This window comes from Lathamus discolor, chromosome 1 (genome assembly GCF_037157495.1).
Source record: "Lathamus discolor isolate bLatDis1 chromosome 1, bLatDis1.hap1, whole genome shotgun sequence".
In the NCBI taxonomy this organism is placed as follows: Eukaryota; Metazoa; Chordata; class Aves; order Psittaciformes; family Psittacidae; genus Lathamus; species Lathamus discolor.
The window spans coordinates 123,860,489-123,877,900 of NC_088884.1; the positions used below are offsets into that span (position 1 = coordinate 123,860,489).

At 38.1% G+C, this 17,412-nt stretch overlaps 1 long non-coding RNA gene across 1 annotated transcript in view; it reads left to right on the top strand.

Annotated features, from left to right (window-relative positions):
• Positions 1 to 2,026: 2,026 nt before the first annotated feature.
• Positions 2,027 to 17,412, top strand: part of LOC136007344 (uncharacterized) — a 97,540-nt gene continuing 82,154 nt past the window's right edge. The window contains exon 1 of the long non-coding RNA XR_010609642.1: positions 2,027 to 2,136. This is a non-coding gene — a long non-coding RNA (uncharacterized LOC136007344). The remainder of the gene's footprint in view (positions 2,137 to 17,412) is intronic.

A 17,412-nucleotide genomic window follows, 5' to 3' on the forward strand; every position in this document is an offset into this window, starting at 1 on the left:
ACAAAGGAATATTATAGTAACAGTGTAAAGCTCTGCAGAAGCTTAAATGGAAGATACCATTTTTTAGGACAAGTATGTAAAATCCTTTTCTTCCAGGTAAGGGTATACATCCCTCACAGCTAAGTTCAGTGGTAACTTTTGCCATACACTGTGGTGAATGCTCAGTAACAGGCTGTGGCCTTCGGGAAGCAGTTCTGTACCTGAATGGCTAGAGATCATGTTTTCCCATATACATTTGCTGTGAAAAATTGTGCGTGACTGTATGATTAACAAACACTTTCTTGTGGTGTGAACAGCTTCAGAAACTCCTTGACTTCAGCCAGCTACTGACGCTTGACATCAAACTGGCAGACAGAACTGCTCTTAGTACAAGCTTTATCTTCTGTCCTAGCTTAGAGATTAGTAGGACAGTGTCTTCTAGTGTTTCTTGATCCTCCTTTACTTCCTTAGACTAGCATCTTTCCAATGCTAGTAGAGTTCAAATGAAAGGCTGGCTGCTAACTTAAATGATGAATAGCCTTGCTAGAGCTGGCAAAAAACCTGAGGCTCATTATTAGGATGCTGCTGAAATCTCTATGCTATTAGGCATGTAACCAGAGGAGATTTTTCTCCTCTGAATTTTAATGTAAACACCTTGCTACACCCATTTTGGATTAAAAAAACCCTAAACCATTAAAAATCATTAGTAAAGGGTTCAGTTATATATAATCTCTTTGTTTGTAACAGGTTTTTTTTTTTATTTGGTTAACAAAAAAAAGTTCATTTAGAAAAATAAGGCAGATACTATCCCTTGTTATGGAAAGAATTACCTTCTATTTATACCTTGCTCTCTGAAGAAAAGAAAACATCCACTTATTCTATTAACTAATCATGTAGTTGATGATCAGGTAATCATTTATAAGTGATTTTATTTTAGTGATGGGAAAATACCAAGCTCTATCTCCATTAATGGCATCCTTTTGTGACTACATACTAAAAGGCTATAGATATTCCTGACTTAGATGATGCCATGTCTGCCTGTGAATAGGTGTGATTTTAAGGCTGAAAGAAGTCTAAGGATAATGATAGAATGAGGGAGACAGTCCACAGGAGAGGATAGAAGAGTTATATTAAAATATCTCACTAGTTCTGTAGCTACAGATTATTACATCAAAGACTCAATTCAGTAAGCTACTTAAGTACTTTTGTATCTGAGTTGCTGTCTTATTAAAGAGAATGCAAATATTCACACAATTGGTAGATACAGGTATCAATATCTTGCTGAATTAGTGTTAAACACATTTAGAAAAAAAGGAATTATAAGCACGGTGGAACTCTATTTACACTTGCTACCTTTTCTTTTGACATAATGCCCAACAGCTGCACTACCGAGAGAAGTTATCAGCCCTAATTGTCCTTCGCCTCCCTCCCTGCTGAAAGGGATTGACCTGATGTGCTGACAGAGCCAGTGCAGTGTTTCATTTAAAATGACATTGTTTAGCTTAAACAGTTGGGTTTCTGCTAACTTGACTCTTTTAGACTGAAATAAATTCAGGTGCAAGCTAGCTTCCCCCCTATAGCTCAGCTGTTTATGGGCTGCCTGCATGCATGTTTGCATCATGAAGCACAATGTAAGTAATACATGTGGGTCAGTAACAAACCAAGACTGAATTTGATAAAGGTTGTATTTTGAATATTAATTGTAGTAATAACAAATATGAGTGTGTAATGTAGTGGTCAAACAAAAGGCTACAGGCTATTAAATGCATTTATTATTATTACACCCTGTGCAATATATCATACGGTAAGACCAGTAAAGTAAGCAAATGCGTTAACAAGAAGAGCCATTAATTCAAGCCTGGAGAGCTTGCAAAAAGAAGGTAAAATGTACTGGTTACACTTAACATTAGGCCCTTGATACACTGTTAAAATGATGAGCTACTGCAAAGAACAGCTGTAGCTAGTTCTTGTAAAACAGGGTATTTGTAACTGATGATGGGGCTTAAAGGAGCTTCTTCAGTTCCCTAGCTGGGAAGTCAGATGTTGAAGCAGAGGCATGTTTTTGAGATACCTCTTCCCTTTCTAAGGATTCTTTCTTGTTGTTTTCTTCTCTCCAGTGGAGCCTGTGTTTCTCTCTCGGGTGAACTGGCAGATGGGGTGAGTTTGAAAACCATAGGTTTTATTTTTCACTCAGCATTTACTGCAGCATGTGGAGCTCAAGCAAGAACTGGGTGGGAAGGAGGGAGTGCTCAGTGTCAGTGACCTCTCTGTGAGCCTGCCTGCCAAGGCCTCTCTAATATAGTGCCAGTGCATTTACTCATTCATTTGTAGCCTTCAGTGTGTTACAAGCATTTTATTCCAGATCTGAGCCTGTTTGTGTTTTGAAAGAACTCTTCTAGAGAAGATGAATCTTACCATAAAGATTGGAGAGGCATGTGCTTCAGAGGTCTTGGTTTAAAAGCTCGAATTCTGAAACTGGATTGAAGCCTGTGTGTTCAAATGTATGGTGGGGCACTGCTCAGCAGTTGGTGTTGCAAGAAGTCAAAATGGCCAAGCTCCACTTTTACAAGCATTCAAATGTCTCCTGTTCTTAACTTAGGCGTGCCGTGCCTCTAGCAATGTTCACAGCTAGTGAATGTGGGGAGTTTTAACATGTAATGCAGGGAAATATAGTACCCAGGGGTGTACTGCTAGCAGTTCAGACAGGGTGGTGTGCTTGTGGGAAACCCCAGTCTCCCGAGCCTGTCCTCTTTGAACAGAATTGGAAGAACACGGTGGGAACATCCTGTGGCTCCTGCGTGGAGCAATCCAGGCTTTTGCCAGTGCAGTGTAGACTGTGCCTCCTTGCCATCCAGGGCCTTGTTGATGCAGCTTAGCCACTGTCCTTTTCTTGATCACAGTTTAATTAGTTACAGAAAGTGTTATGAGGAAGACTGGGATCGTTCCCTTCTCCTCAACCCTGTGTCACTCCAGAGCAGGGTGGCTATGTTACTGTTGAGGGTGAACACTCTTCCCTCCAGGGAACCACTGAATTCAAAGCACCCTTTGATGCATGAGAATGGTTGACATCCCTAAAACTTCCAGTGTATATATGCACTGAATGCACGCACCGGGATTCAGCACAGTGGCTGTTTCTAGAGTAGTGCTTTCTTTATGGTGCTAAATTTCTTGTAACACCAGTTGTATGTTCCTTGAGATTGAGTAACCTGGAGGAAATCTGTCTTTCTGCAAGATAAAATGTACTGAGGAAAGCCAGCTAAGGAGAAAGTTCAGCTGCTTTATGTTTCCCTGGGTTTACAATACTGCATACACTAGATGGCAATGTAATACCTGCATAAAGAGGTTACCACTGACTTCAACAAATAAATGCTTTCAGGCAGGTATTAAAAGCTCTTTTGAAACAATAGCTTTATCTTAACTGTTTTATTCTTATTGTGAGCAAACATCTAACATCAGGGAGAAACACCAGTTTAGATCAAGAGGTGTCCACTGAGTTTGATTCTTGCTTCTTCCCATTTGTTTAATAATTTTCAGAACTGTGTATATATTTGTCACATGCCATAATAATTATTTCATAAGCTAAACTCTGTTAGTATGTAGTTTAACGTTCTTCAATAGGTTTTGTATGCCCTATTCCTGTCTGACACTAGCTCAAATAGCTTTGAAACATCCTTCCCGTGTATTCCCTTTAGAATACTTTAGATATTGCAGATGTTCCCTTTTCATTTCCTCTTTCTCCAATGAGCAAAAGCCTGTGTAACAGCTTAGTAATATTTCTGGGACACAAGGAAGCTCTGTGGTGTGTGTGGTTTAGGTCCACCTCTTTCTCAGGCTTTGCTGTGGCTTTCTGGATTTAGCTCAGGCACAGATAAGCCTGTAGTAACATTTGATTTAACATGCACTGTACTGTTCTTTACTTTTTCATATATTTAGGTGATTGCTGCATTCAAATATAGGCAGTACAAAAAGGTTAATACATCTGAATGTTCAGTAAGGTCAGGTAATATACAAAGAAGCTTTTTCCTCTCCTTTTTAAAGTTATTATTACTATTTCTTTTTTCCCCATAATATATAAATAAAACTTGTAGGGGATCTTCTGCCCTGAGCTCATAGCGGAAGTTCCAGTTAATACTTTTGTACTGCTCCTTTAATCAAGACTCAAACAGGGAAATTGCTCTGTTGCAGTTTTAGTGTTATAAGACAAAAAAGTTAATACTGCAATTAGACCATGTTGAACTCAGCTTTAAATCTAAGTTTTGATTCAATTCATCTGCTTTGCAGCTCCTTTTTTTGTGTAATCAGAAATGGTCCTTAGTGAAACTGTTTTTGTTTTCAGTCAGTAAATGATTAGTTGGACATTCCAAATTGTGTTATTCAGTATTTCTGGTGTCTAGGTATGAAGAGCTGCTGTAAACCAAAGAAACCACCAGTAATCCCACATGTCCCTCAAGAATCCACTATGTCAATTACCTTCCTACAGCCTATATAGTTGCTCAACTTTGTTTCTCAGGCCTTCATTTTCTATCTCCCACTTAATTATCATAGTATTTCCCTCAGTAGAGCAGTCTCTCTCTCTCTGTTTAATGTTTCTGTCCTGTCCACCCATCAGCTTTTTTTAGCTACCTTTTCCTTCTTCCTGCCTAGCTTCTGTATAGAACATACTCACAGGGAACAAGAATTTATACATTGGCTTACAGGGGGTTAACAGAAATACTTAGATTGTTTTCTCATGTAATGGCTCTGTTTGGTATTACTATTTTCTTATATTCATGCTTTGACTCTGTCATAAAATCACTTCATTATTTGGTTTCTCAACAGACTCTCTGAATGTAAGCATATACGTTAAAAGTATAGGAATGCTTAACACTGCATTTCAGTGACTAATTGCTGTAATGTCTTTATCCTGACTGTACATCTTCCTTCTTGTTTGCTAACGTGATGAAACCTCCTGCACTATGCTTCCTTCCCTAGTCCCTTGCATTGTAGGGACCTGCTCTTGCAGCTGAGTTCAACAGTGGAACTAACCTTGAATACAACCCTCTTACAAGCTAGCATGGCTTTGCATTGTACTGCAGTATTGCTAGCCTCAGGGTTTTCTTTTAAAGTGAAACAGAAAGCAAAAGTGAAAACTGAATTAAGTAATTTATGAAAAATGCCTTTCCTAGCTTGATAGTATGGCCTTAGATAACTCAGTTGAAAATTCTCCATGAAATCCACTTCATGCTTTTGATTGCCAAAGGGGTCACAGGATAAATTCCTGCATTCCTAATGCCACACATATGTCTTGCATTTAGGACATTTTATTATGTCATATTGTCAGCAAGTAAAAAAATATGAATTTTAGAATCCTGTTAAATAGATAATAAAAATATCTGTACTTCAACCATAGCTGGTTAGAAAACGTATTTTAACATCTGTTGTTTGATATGTGTTTTGACTTGACACTTTGACACAAATGCATTTATCCTTTTGGTTTCTGAGTGAGACATTATTTTGAAGTATAAGGCTAGCAGCCTTGATTGAAAGATAACTTTACACCTGCATATAGAGCAAGAGATATAATAAAGATATTAATTTTATGTATTTAACTTTTTCATGCAAGTCAGGAGCCATCTTCACTTGAACGTAGAAAAGCTAATCCTATTGTTTCATTTTGTGATTTTTGGGCTAGAGTCTTATGTCAACAGAATATTATATATTTGATAATTTCCATGCTTTATATGGTACTGCACAGTTCCAGGTGGTGGATAAAGCAGGAGTCATTGCATATGTTATTTTATTTTCACATATAAAGAATGTATATTAGGTAAGATGTGAAAGGTCAGTGTGACTGGTTGAGCCTCAAGACAGAAGTCTTCCATATAAGTAATTTTCACAGTTCTTGCTAGCAAATTCTGCAGAATGGCTTTCTCGAAACAAAAGGAAATTAAAGAATCAAAATTTGCTTCGCTGCTAAACTGATTGGATTCCAGAATGACTTACTGAGATAACAAATGAAATACTGCGCATGTCTCTCTTTGATCAGAAATCCCCCAACATAAATAAAAATTAAGAAGCATCTTTTAAGTCATGGGTGAATGAAATACTAATATCACTGTTTTGCAGTGGAGTGTCGGCTCAGTCTCTGTGGAAGTTACAGAATCTGGGCCCACCACTGCTTTACAATTTCCAACCAAAATTAATTTTGTTGCTATTTACAGTTTATTGTGTGAAACATAACAAATCTGATATTAATTTTCTCTTTTTTTGCTTTTCTGTAACTTAGACATATAGTCAGACTGTGGTGATGACTGCAGTAGCATTCATCTGTTTTCTGGTTAGGCTGGATTTACACTGGCCCATCAATTCTTTGGGTGGTGATGTAGTTCCTTTCCTTTTTCCCATAAGGATTTTTCTTTAATTATGGGGTTCTATTTCCAAGAAGGAAAACAATTGTACAAATAATTCCCACTGCAAATCTTTTGCATCTGGCTAGTTAACTAGACTGAGCAGCTTTGCAATCTGACTTTCTGTTTTCCAGGGTAAAATGGATTAACTGTGGAGTTACAAGCAAATCTTAACCAATTTAGTGAGAAATGCACATAGTGCTTAAGGTGGTCTGCAAAGCTACTAAGTTGAGAAGACACAGCAGCTGACTGAAATTCGCAGATAGAGAAAAGTGACATGGTTCTTATCTTGAAAACAAGACAAATAAAAAAATCTAGGTAGTAATAATTTTTTGTCTCCACATTTGCAGTAATTTGACCTGCATATTTATGAGAAAATCCTGCAATCCTTTGTTGAGCAATTGCTTCTTCAAGCATTTGTGTTTACCTTGACATCTCAGCTTATTCAGGGTAGGAGCAATAAAGAAGTATGGGATTTTTTTAAACTTTTTCCAAAAAGATTAAAAAACCCCTTCAAAACCATGCTGAGCTGGTGATAATGGTCATGTTCTCAAAGTGTACCAGGCATTCAGGTTTATCTTAAAAGTCTCACTGGGAATCTTTAATCTTCATGCCCTAAACACTGGAGGGGAAAAAACAAAACAAACCAATAAAAAAAAAATTCATTCCCCCCCCCCCCCATACAAATAAAATATATTTCTTTGTTTTCAGTATACAGATATGTGGCTCTTTTTCTTGAGTATAAAGTTTCTTTATTATTTTGGTATATTTAATACCCTAAATCCTAAAAATAAACCCCCAAAGTTACTGAAAAGTATATCATGCCTATGTTGCATGCTGAATTCCCTCTCCCTCACCCTAAGAAAAGGTTTCACTTATGCTGTATAGAAAACTAAGCTTGCCTTTCTCTGGAGAGGCACAGTCAGCATGCTTGTTAATTCTTTCAGTGGAGGGAAGTTGAAATGCAAAGATAAGCAATAAAATATTAACTGTTGATGAATTGTGATGTAGTATGTATGAATCAGGTGCAAAGAGCATTTTGTTTTCCTTTCCTTTTTTTCTCCCCTCTGAGAAGCCACACTTATTTCTAACTGCATTTCAACACTCTCTTTTGGCATCTTCTACAGAGTCATTGCAAGAATTACATGGGTGAGAAAGAAGTTGTAGCAGCTGACTACTGTTGAGGAATGAAACAAACATTTGGGGAAGATTAAATAATGGAGAGCACCTGGGAAGGAAGCTCATATTTAGGAAGAAGCTTCTGGTGGGTGGAAAGGCAAATTGCAAATTTAAGATTTTAAGTTTGCAAACTCAAAGAGATACAGAGAAGAAATTATGGGATTATGTTGGCAATGGAGTACTGATGTAGGAAGGATGAAGGTTAGCAGAAATTTGGGAAGGGAATAACAGTGATACTGGGTTTGGGGGTGGAGGAGGAAGAAGCTGAGGAGAGTAAATGCAGAATGAGCAGCTTTTCAAAGCAGAAGGAGAACTTGAAAATTTAAACCAACAACAAACCCAAGATTAGTGGCAGGCACTGTAGCATAGGAATGATAAGATCATGAGATGAGACAGGCAGACTCTGTTCTCATTCCATTTGCTGAGCTCTTCTGGCAAAATTGCTGTGATAGCTTGTGAAACGAACATGGTACAGCACTGAAGGTTTGGGGATGGTCTCCCAGAAGTGCAGTCACAATTCTGGTGAATAATTCCTGAAAAAGACAAGACTGTAAGCAGACAAGCTTGTGGGGAAACCAGAGTGGCAAAGACCTCATGCAGCGGCATGTAGAGCTGCCTAACTCAAGCAGACACATCTTCAGAGTGGTCTTGTTTGCACTTTGCCTGATTTCTGGTGCTGCTGGAGGCTGTATCCTACTGGACTCGAATGGTGTAAGGCAGAAAGAAGTAGAAAATCTCCAGTCCAGAGCGACGAGAGCATTTAAGGGAAGTGGTTAAGCCAGCGCAAGGTCTGGTGATTAAAAAGCTTGTTGCAACCTCATGTCTTTGATCTTACTGCGGTGCTAGTCCCATTGATCATTCCAATTTATTGCACTATCTATGCAAGTTTGCTTTTTGTGGAACTATTTATGCAATCCATCCTCATTAGATTATCAGGTGATTTACTCCCTGTCTACCCAAAACCAATCCACAATGGGTGATTCCATTGATGTGCAAGTGGGGTTTGTGCATTTCATTTGACATTGAAGTTAATTGCGCTACTATAAGCTTGCTAGTTTATAACATGAGTGTTTGTGAATGTAGATTAAAAGGTTGGCAGAATATTAATTACAGTGATGTTGATCACTGAACAAAACAAATCCTCAAAATAGCAAGAAATTTAGATGAGAAATATTTTAAGTACTGATTTACAGCATGGTGACACAGAATAGAACTTACCCTGAAGCAGATCTTTCTCTCCATGGTTTAATAACACCTGAAACTGAATCTTGTTATTAATTTAAAAAAAAAAAAATAAAGGGGGAAGAGGGGGCAAAAGAAGTACTGGCTTATTTTTTTCCAAATTATAAATAAGAAAAAAAATATCCCTAGAAACATAATTTTTAACTGTAAAAGACTTATTTGGATAAAATATAACAATAAAAACCTGTTTCCCAATCTCTGTGCCCATAAAATTATTTGAGTGCTGCCCAATGTACTTTTAAACATTCCAAGGGCTTAAACCATTATTTAATTTGAAACATATTGGTTACTGAAAAGCACCAGGTGCCTAACAGAGGGCTGAAAAGAAGAATTTCTGATAGAAGTTAAGGTAAGGAAATAAAACCAACACAGGATACACATGTAACCGCATGAGGGCAGCTGCAGTGAATGCTGCCTGGGTTTGTATGATGGGGAAGGGATAGCAGCTCTGGAAGGCAGTGAATTGTAATGTGGGTTGCTGTGAAAGTGCTTTTATCCCTTTTATGTCTCCAATCTGCTTGTGCTGCTCAGGAGAAAATACTCTTTTCTGCATTTGAGGGCAGTGCTTTAGTACTCTGCTCTTACATCTGTTGGAAATTGAAAAAAAGTCTACTGGTTTTCTGTTTTGTGAGGATGTTGCTGTTGAAACTCTTAGCTATGGTTTTAGTGCTTCAGAGCACTTCTCTTGGTCTTGAGTCTGATCTTCAGAAGAAGAAACAACAATGATGTCATTTATAAGCTGATAAAAAATGAAGTATGGTACAGTGGAGGCAACAAGATGGCAATTTCTTTGATGCATCAGTTCAGGTTACTTTATCAGAGACTCCAGCAATCTGGTGCTAATGTTGGATTGGATTAAGCTGCTTGATTTTTTTTTTTTTTTATTTTATTTGGGAATTAGTGATAAAGAGATAAAAATCAGCTCTAGTAGTACAATTATTAAATATTTGGTGTCATTGCCTTTCTTAGGCAGTGTCCTAATTTTGAGCAAAAGCAGTGATTGTGCAATGAGCGTTAAGCACACTTATACTGTGTTTAGCTTAATTTTGAATGGATATGCAATATTTTGCCATTTACTTAGTACTGTAGCTGCTCAGGCTTTATTTTTCCCAAGAAAATGTGGGAGGGGAAAAGGATTATGTCTTATAAACCACCAGGAATAGAAGCCTGCGTTTCACAGAACAGTAGGGGAAGATAAATTTTCTGACAATGGCAGTGTACTTTGTTTCTATAGACAGCAAATTCAAAGAACACTTTAGAGTAAATATCAAGCCATACAATACATCTCTTGGGATAGACATTAATTGGAATGCTGAATGATGTATCACTCTAATAAAGTCGAAGTCAGAAGGAGCTGAATAAAGGATGTCCTTCACCTGCTGCTTGGCCTGTCACGCATTTTGGAGATGAAGTAGTGGATTACATTCACACAGCTAATAAAAGGTCTTAACAAATGAGCGGATATGCTAAAGAAACAGAGCAGTAGGTCTTGGTTCAATAGGAACCAACTGTTCCCAAAGCACTTTTTTTTTTTTTTAACCCCTTCCCCCCCTTCCCCCGCCCCGATTAATCCGTATTTGAGATTGTTGACCCGAGTGATCGTTCCCAAATGATCATCTTTGCTTTTGCTCTGCTTAGTCACGATTAATCTAAAGCTGAAGCTCTATGCTTTCCTAAGATAGTTTCACTTGTTCTGCTTGTCTCGATAGGTGTTTTTAGAAGACTTGTCTTTAATTAAAACTGGGGGTCTTAAACTAAAAATTCCAAGGAAGGTTTTAGCTCAAAGAATGAGGCACTGCTCAAGTTTAAATATTGAAACATTTTGGCAGAAATAATGAAGTACATTCATTACATTTGCTAGGAAGAAGGAGACTGGAATTCAATATACTGAACAATGGCAAAGATTTAACACTTGGGTATAAGAACATTTTAGAAATAAATGTATAAGGTGGGGATTTTCCAAGTGGGACTGTAAGTAAAATTAAAATCAAATCAAGATGCATGAAAAGATATTGCATTTTGGACTTGTGTTCTGTGATGCACTGACATTATTTTGGCAGTATGAAAAGTAGCACTTTTAAAAGTGAGTTCACGTTCTCCTACTAAGTCCAGGCATAAAGCTACAACAACATAACTGGTGAAGAAAGATGAACATGATGGATTAGATACAGTGCATGGATTAATATGTGTCAGGGCAAAGAAAAAATGTGCAATGAAGAGAAATGGGGCATGGGAGGAGAAGGAAAACAGGTGTTGTGGCTTACTAGAAAGTTTATGGAATTTGGCGCAGAGCATGATCCCATGTTCATTGAAGCTGATGGCAAAGCTCCCATTAACTTTAATCATGCAGAATCCAGACATTTCCCAGGGTATCTAGAAGAAAGTAAGAAAGATTACAGGGGAGCAAAATAATAATGAAAAAATGGGCACTAGGAGAACAGCAACACTGAAAAATACAAAATGCTTGTCAGGAGCCAGCCAACAGAAAACAGCAATTTATTAATTATAATCTTTTTCTAATTGACCAAGTGAACACAACTTCAAACAAAGGTAGAACTGGTTTAAAGAATTCCTGTTCTGTCATCTGCATTTATCTAAACAAATATCCAAATGTCAGCTCCTGTGAATTGTCTTGGCTCGCAGCCCTGTGTCTGTTATTTGTTGATTCACTGTAATGATCCAGAAAGACTGTGTAATTCTGTGTAGGTGCTTCTAGCAATGATGAACATGAGGCAGGAGTCACTCATTCTTCTTTTAGATTGGATATAAGGAGTAAGTTCTTTCCTGTTAGGGTGGTGAGGCACTGGAATAGGTTGCCCAGGGAGGTTGTGAGTGCTCCATCTCTGGCGGTGTTCAAGGCCAGGTTGGATGAAGCCTTGGCAGGGATGGTTTAGTGTGAGGTGTCCTTGCCCATGGCAGGGGGGTTGGAGCTAGATGATCTTGAGGTCCTTTCCAACCCTAACTATTCTATGACTCTATGATTCTTGAGGAAGAATAGCTTGTTAGCAATTTTAATTTTGTAGATTCAGCCTGCTTGTGTGCCCTTAAATTTGGTCAATTCTCTTCACTATCTAAATTAACTTTTCAAAGTGACTGAAGGACATCTGAACAGGACCGGTGGGGTTCGCCACAAGACACCTATTTTGAATACTGCTACTTCAGTAGGAGAACTACTTCAGTTTTCCTGCAGAAACAGTTCTCTCGGTCTGTTCAAAGCCACCATGCAGCAGGTCTTAAACTGCTGGTTTTACCACGTACTGCCAAATCTGCCTTCAAGATATTTTTAGCCTCTGACCTGTATCTGAGAGTACTTGAAAGTTATAGACTGTAAATAATCTACACACATTATGTAGCTGGGAGGAAATCTCAGAAACACATTAAAAACAGCACAACCTGATTTGTGCTTAGACTGTCACTCTATTGTTTTCACTAGAAAGATCTGAATCACAGAAAAGGGTGAAAATTGAAAGTATTCCACTGAAGAGGTTATAAAACAAGATGCTTGATTGTATCTTGAGATCTGGGACTGCCTAAAGGAGGGTTTTATGAATAGTGGAGAAAGTGATATTGTCTTTACTGTTATTACTTATTCTGTGGTATAGCCACATTCAGTGGTGTATATCCTTTTATTTATTAGATTGCATGATTCTGGAAGCAGTGATCTATAATCAGAAAAAGTCTTGGATTAGTTTACTTCAAAAATTCAGTTGTCTGTAGCCACCACACTAAGTTTATATTTTTTTTTTTTTTGAGAAACACTTAGACAAGAAGTTTTTACTGGCTGGATTTTTAATTCTGAGCAGCAGTTCCTGGACTTATTTTCATAGGTTGTACCTAATAGTTCAGATGTTTGCTAAGTGCCTTATAACAAAATCAGTCTGTGCTATGGTACCTTTTTGTTCATTATCAGTTACAGGATGTACTTGGTATATGCAAGCTTACAACCGAGGAGAATTCAGCACCATTACTGACTGAATTGCTGAGAGAGAGACTAATGCAGCTGGTGTCTCTAACAGTTATTTCAGACAAAACAACATTCTGTCTCTAGCACCTGGATTTGCTCTTCATGAGAGTAGTCAGCAGATGCCAGACCTACCCAATGAATCCTCTTTTGGCATAGATGTGGGAAACATTTTCCTATACCTGTATAGCTATGTTGCTGTCATTGCCAAATACTGCTGGCCATCTCCTTCTGCACCAGAGAGCTGGCAACTGGGCTTTTTTGACTGCCTGCGTTTGGTTTGCAGGTTGTGCATCACACCAGGTTATCTGTTATCTCTTTCTGGTAAAGAGTAGGCTCCACTACCCCTGCTGATGGATGCAATGTGATACTCCTGGGACTGACCATAATGCAATTCCTAATTTCTGGAGTCTCTGGGGGGACCTTGGTGGCTGAAGCAGCAGGTTCTGCTGAGGACTGCCATAACTAAAAAGGCTGTGTGTAAAAGGAATTTGAAGGTTGTAGTTTTGGCAGCCCTGGCATTTGAGTAGTAGGAGATTATTCAGAATTAACTACTATTTAATTCTTAGCTTCAGACTTGCAGTGTAGTATAATAGCTTGCACCAGTTTGAGGACCAGGAACACTGTACAATTAACCATAGCAAAAATGCACACATTTTGCATTACTGTTTTTTCAGGATCAATGATTTTATACATTTGTCTAATTATCATCATTACAATCCAGTTATTTCTCTGCATCTGAAAAACTTGTATTTCTTGCCTCAGTTATTGAAAATCAAAATGGCCAATCATTACCACCTTTACTATATATTAATTGCATATACTTTTGTCTTGTTCTGTGCCTGGCTTTTAGGTGCCCATCCACATATATTTATTTTGTGAAAAGTGCATAGTATTGGATATCAGTTTTATAGGCTGTTTTCTCATAGGGAGATCACTGTATTTATGTAACTTTAGAGCAATAAAAAGCAAAGTACAAAGGCAGTGCATGCATCAGCCGGCACATAGAGCTTGTTGAAGCAGTATCTGCTAAGGAGTTGCAGATCTCTGGGGGCAGGAGATTCTGCTGGTAGCCAAGCATAGCATTTGTCTTTTGAGAAAGTGATTGCTGGACCAGAGTAATATCTTACAGGACAAGCCAGTTAATCCAGACAATTATTTTTACACTAAAAATAATCCCTTATTTTCTGATTACTTATTCTGTTGTTTTTTTCTCAGAATTTTTCTCTACAACTAAACATGGACTATGTAGGTCTACAGTTTAGGTAGATAAATACATCCATCCTTAAATCTCCTTAGGTGTTGCTTTCTGCCTGTTACATTTACTAAGCACTTGACCTCATTAATGCTAACAGAGTCTTCAGCTAGCTGAGTGCATGCCAGTACTGACAAGACACTGATTATGACCTTCACTGGGATTTGAATGAGCCTTAAATAGCAGATCATAAAGGCGCGTATGTATTGTCAATGTCTGGGCTTGTGTGTCTGGATGTTTGATTATAATGCCAACTGTCCCCAGCATATTTTGTGGTCTAGGACTGGAAAGCTCAGCATGATGAATAAGATGGTTGCAAAATTCTGCAATAAAAAATAACTATAGGTTTAATGCCGTGTTTCATTATGACTGTCTTCAATTTAATTCTGTAAGGCTGTAGAATTTTCCTTATGAAATTTTCTGTGGTATCAATAATCTGCAACACCTAGAACAGATATTTAAAGTAGGCTTTAATTTAGTGATAAGATGAAAAGTATCTCAATCGTAGTAAAGCAGTTTCATATGATTTTTGACTCCCTATATTATTTCATAACTTTCTGAATAACTTCTTGAAAAATTGACAAGAAGCCTCCAGAAAGTTTGTCTCACTTCAAAATTTTAAAATATCTCTTGGATATAGATGTCTAAATGTATGGAACCAATGTAATTTCCTTTCTAGTAAATAAAAAGGTTAAACACTGGCATGCCACTCACTTAAATTGTCTCTGTTAAGGTGCTTCTGATATACTGTGTATAAATAACTTGGGATCATGTACTATCTTCCCTTGTTCAGGAGCACGTTTGAAAATGTGCTGATGGCAGGTGTAACAGCCACTAGTTAGAAAGTGCTGCTCAAACACTTTGTGTTGTCTCTACCTCTCCATTGCGAAATAAATGCACTGCTCCTCTTCTGCCTGCCTCAGACCTTATTTCGCTGATTGTAGTTGAAAAACAGTCCAATAACTTTGAATGACATTAAAGGGCAATACCTGTTGCTCTGAAGTGACAATAATTGGACCTTGTGTTCAAAACTTATGGCAGGGAGAACATGCCCATCAGCTTTGATTTCAGGGGCTATTTAAATCTTTAGTATGAATATCTATAACTCAGAAACACTTTTTCTTTACGTTACCTGCAATGCTTCATACCAGCTGAACAATTCCACCCTGCTGAACATGTCACATCAGCATTCAATGCAGTATGTAAAGATACCACAGGTAGTTCTGTCTGGAAATAACGATGTTCATATAAAAATGTTATAAATGAGTCCCCATGTGTTATTCTCATGCTCAAATCTGAGCTATTTTTCTTGTACTGTCCAAATAATCTACTAGCAAATGATAGGTTTACAAACATGCCTCTTGTTATAATTATGATTCCTAAAGTCTCCAGCTTAGATTTATATGCTATTTTGCTAGAAGAAGCCAGTATTCTTCAAAATACTGGCTTTGAGAGAGTAAAATACACAAATTACACAAAAGCAGAAGGGAGGAAATATTATTATTCTAATCTCAGTAGTAAGTAGATAAAGAAGCAATCTGCCAAAACTGAATGACTTGCCCCAATGTCATCCAAATACTTTTTTTTTGTAGTAAACCAATGAGATTATTTTGATTTCCCTAGTGCTTAACCCCAACTGTCCTTCACAATATCCTTTATTTTAAAACAATCCCTAAATCCTCTTCATATCATGTGAGAGTAAAAGAAATTTTTGCATCTCGACACAGACATACTATTAATTTGCAAAAAATGCTCAAAGCAGCTATGATGTAAATCCAGCAATGCCAAATAATTTATTGATGTATTCCTTGTCACCAGGGTCTTTTGATACAGGGATTTTTTAGGGTTTTGTTTCTTCTTTGAACTACACATAGAATGATATCTATATGTTAAAATGTTCTATCTGCTTACTCATTATTGGCAAGAGAAACCAATTTTGAACCTTCTTCTGGCACATCTCCATCCCTAAATCTGCTGCACATAGCTATTCTAACATTTCTTTTTTTCTCTAGAGTAGGCACAATCACTCTTTGTCCTCTACGGAGCAGAGCAGTGCACAGGGATATCTCATCTCCATCCCAGTACAACTTGACTCCTGTAGTGTTTCAGTGCTGCATTCTGGCCATCTGTGTCTTACTGCTTCAGCAAGTTTTCTCTTAGTATTGTCATTAAGCATTTTCTGCATGCAGTCTTTGCACTTGGAAATGAGCAATGTTATGTTAATCTAATTCTAGTGCATCAGCTAGACTTTCGTAAATTTGTAGGGACGCATTTTTTGGACCAGAATACAAATTTCCTTTCCATTAAATACATTTTTCCCCCTTGCCACTAGCCATCCAATCGCTTTCTATCCAGATATCTGTGTATTGCAGACTGCTAGTTATTTTACTCAGAAAAGAAATCCTGATTTCCTCAGGAATATAGTGCCTCTTTATTATTGAAAAGTAGTGAAACGCTTTCCATTATAAGACACAATACAAAGACATTTATGAAAGTGGAGGGGGTCACAAAGCAGTTTAAGTTTTGTTGTTCTTCAGTTTGGATCCCTGTCACCTGGGGGATATTATGTACATAATGACCAGCGGTGTGAGACTGTAAATGCGCTTTCGAAGGGGGTTAAGGAAGTTTCTTTCACTGTGGCTTTTCTACTGCCATTCTGCAAAGGTGTGTCATTTGTCTCATTAGAGAGCTTTAAAAAAGCCCACGGAAACAATTATCACAAAACAAGGAAAAAAACAGTAACAACTTTTCTATTAAAAAATGAAAAGCAAGATTTCCTCTTTGGAATTTACAGTGAAGTAGCAACCAGACGTCTCAGTTAATGATGAGATGCCTCTTTCATTAACTATTCTTTGCAACAAACAGATGGTTCCTGCCAAAGCCAACTATAAGCTAAAGAAGTGTGGGCTTGACGATCAAGTAGTGAGGTGGATCGAGAACTGGTTGAAAGGAAGAAGGCATAGAGTTGTGGTCAATGGCGCAGAATCTAGCTGGAGGTCTGTGACTAGTGGAGTTCCTCAGGGGTCGGTGCTGGGACCGGTGCTGTTTAATATTTTCATCAATGACCTGGATGAGGGAACTGAGTGCACCCTCAGCAAGTTTGCTGATGACACAAAACTGGGAGGAGTGGCTGACACACCAGAGGACTGTGCTGCCATTCAGCGAGACCTGGACAGGCTGGAGAGTTGGGCGGGGAGAAACTTGATGAAATTTAACAAGGGCAAGTGTAGAGTCTTGCATCTGGGGGAGAACAACCCCATGTACCAGTACAGGTTGGGGGTTGACCTGCTGGAAAGTAGTGAAGGGGAAAGGGACCTGGGGGTCCTGGTGGATAGGAGGATGACCATGAGCCAGCAATGTGCTCTTGTGGCCAAGAAGGCAAATGGCATCTTAGGGTGCATTAGAAAGGG